The sequence below is a fragment of the Neomonachus schauinslandi genome, chromosome 3, assembly GCF_002201575.2.
Source record: "Neomonachus schauinslandi chromosome 3, ASM220157v2, whole genome shotgun sequence".
In the NCBI taxonomy this organism is placed as follows: domain Eukaryota; kingdom Metazoa; phylum Chordata; class Mammalia; order Carnivora; family Phocidae; genus Neomonachus; species Neomonachus schauinslandi.
The window spans coordinates 55,088,907-55,091,252 of record NC_058405.1 but is presented as its reverse complement, the minus strand read 5'-3'; the positions used below and the strand labels follow the sequence as shown (position 1 = coordinate 55,091,252).

Below are 2,346 nucleotides of genomic sequence, written 5' to 3'. Positions count from 1 at the left end.
ACTTCCTGTGCGGAATTAGGAACAATGACTCATCCAATCTACTCGGGTGGAGACGTGGTGTCTAGAACCAGGGGACTGGATGAGCTCACAAAGGACGCGAGGGTGGAAAGATTCCGCGGCCCTTGGCAAGGAGCTGAGCAGAGCGGGGGCCCGGAAGGGGTTAAGGGCGCCACAGGATCCCCGCAGGCGCAGAAGCAGAAGCAGGTCTGACGCCGGAGGACAGGGGAGGCGGCGGGCGGAAGCCGCTGGGAACGACTCAATTTACCAAGGCTTACGACATCCTCCGTTGTCTCCCACATGGTCTAGCGGTTAGGATTCCTGGTTTTCACCCAGGCGGCCCGGGTTCGACTCCCGGTGTGGGAACGCCGAATCTTTTAGGAAAAAGAAAAGCCGATTCAGGCCCTCCTCAGCTCCTCAACCAGAAGGCTGGTGTTTTTAGAAAAACCTATAACCCAATTTCAGAGCCGCAGGGAAGCTTGGGCCTGAAGGGAATCCGGGCGTCCCGCCCCAAACCCGGCGCGGCTGGCGGAAGCAGGCGGAAAGGCAGTAGCTCCGACAGTGAGCAAGTTAGCTTTTGAAATAGGGGATGGAAGCCGAGTGAAGAAGGTGGGTCCGGCCCTAAAATACCTGTTCGGCTGGTACTACTGATGTAATTGCTCCTTGTTCTGTGGCTATGGAGCGGGTGACCGAACGGTGCCCTTCTTTGAAAGAAAAAGAAAAGACGCATGTGGGGACATTATAAGGCTTTTAAGTTGCCTAAAGCCATTTTATTGAGGACAGCAAGATTGCCAGAAAAGACGTATTATTAAGGGCAGAGTAGCTCCGCGTCCGGTCTGTGGGGTTAGCCGTCGGGCGAGCTCACTAAACCCGTCTGTGGGGAGGGGAGGGAAGAAGGGGAACTTCGGTTATTGTAACTATCGAGGAGCGAGGCACGGGCCGGGAACACCACTTCCTTCTCCAGCCCCAACATGTATTTGACACATTCTGTTTTTAAAACTTCTAGAACCCATGATATGCTGAACTAGAATTAGGAATCTTAGCGTCGATGTGTCACAAGACGGCTTCCAACTGTTACCCCAAGAAGTGTTTCCTCGGCTGTAATCGTTTATCTTGCTTATCGCTCCAAACATTTGCCATTAGGAAAATCCTCAAGGCGTTCAGAAGCCACACTCCTTTCCCACTGGTGTTGAATTTTTGGAAGCTTCCCCGGTTGTTCCCAGACTGCCACCAACACTGAGACATGACCGTGAAAAAGACTTGGTGTCCCTGTGACTTTGAAATTTGCTCTCCTTTAAAAGTCCTTTGGGATTCTAAGGGTCGCAAAACCAAATGTCATCCTTCATGAGAAAATTACTAGGCGGAAAATACACATTTATTCAAAATCCCTAATAAAGGGCTTGGAGGAGAAATTTATCGTCAGCTGATAATCTGCATTTATGGAATCAAGTAGGACAGAACTGATAAGAAGATAAAAAGCCCAATCATCATAACAATAGGTAATATTTATTGAGCACTTGCTATGAACCAGGCTAAATGCTTTATGTACCTTTTTCAATTTAATCCTTATTTTGTTATTAGATAATATTATTATGCCTCTATCAGCCAGGGGCCCAGTAGGAAACTGATGACAGATTCTTAGCAGAGAATTTAATAAAGGGACTATTGCAGGTTTATTTAGAGTTTAGGGAAACAAAGAATAATGCAGTCAGTCCTGGGGCTCCTGGGTCTAAATGGAGAAGGGGAGGGAGGGTCGCTGATAGAGCGGGCTCCCAGTGAGGAGTTGTGTTTTTTTTGTTTATTTGTTTCGTTCAAAATTTGCTTTTATCTAGCAGGTGAGTTCTATTCACATGAAGGCTGTCAAATGTACTCAGCCTATGAATAATTCATTTTCATAAAATAGATTTTGGGGCTCACGGATTTGACAAAAGCTTTCTTTAGATGCCTATGATACTTGAGACTCAGAGCATAGTAGATATTTCTAAAGACATGCTTAAAAAAATGAAAGAGTTTAACTTTTTGGGGAAATGGTTGAGTTATATTCGGCATTCTCATAGCCTTGCATTTTTGCAAAACATTTTGCCATAATTTTTATTAATCATTCTCATAATCAGTCTTTAGATTCAATGACTATTTGAGCTGCAAAGGTACTTAGCAGTTATTTAATTGAGCCCCTCATTTTAGTCATGAAGTCATGGGTCTGGGATTTTATTCCTCTGATTCCTTGGTATTGGACTTTCGATTTACCCATAAAAAATGGAGTCTCTGCATGGTGTCCTGGCCAGACACCACTCTCTCCAAATCCTGGCTTCAGGAAAGGGGCTTGGGTGCAGAAAACATGAATTTTAA

The 2,346-nt window shown here is 45.7% G+C and overlaps 1 non-coding gene across 1 annotated transcript; it reads left to right on the top strand.

Annotated features, from left to right (window-relative positions):
• Positions 1-291: 291 nt before the first annotated feature.
• Positions 292-363, top strand: TRNAE-UUC. Its single transcript has one exon. It is a non-coding gene; the product is annotated as a tRNA-Glu (tRNA).
• The last annotated feature ends 1,983 nt before the right edge of the window (positions 364-2,346 follow it).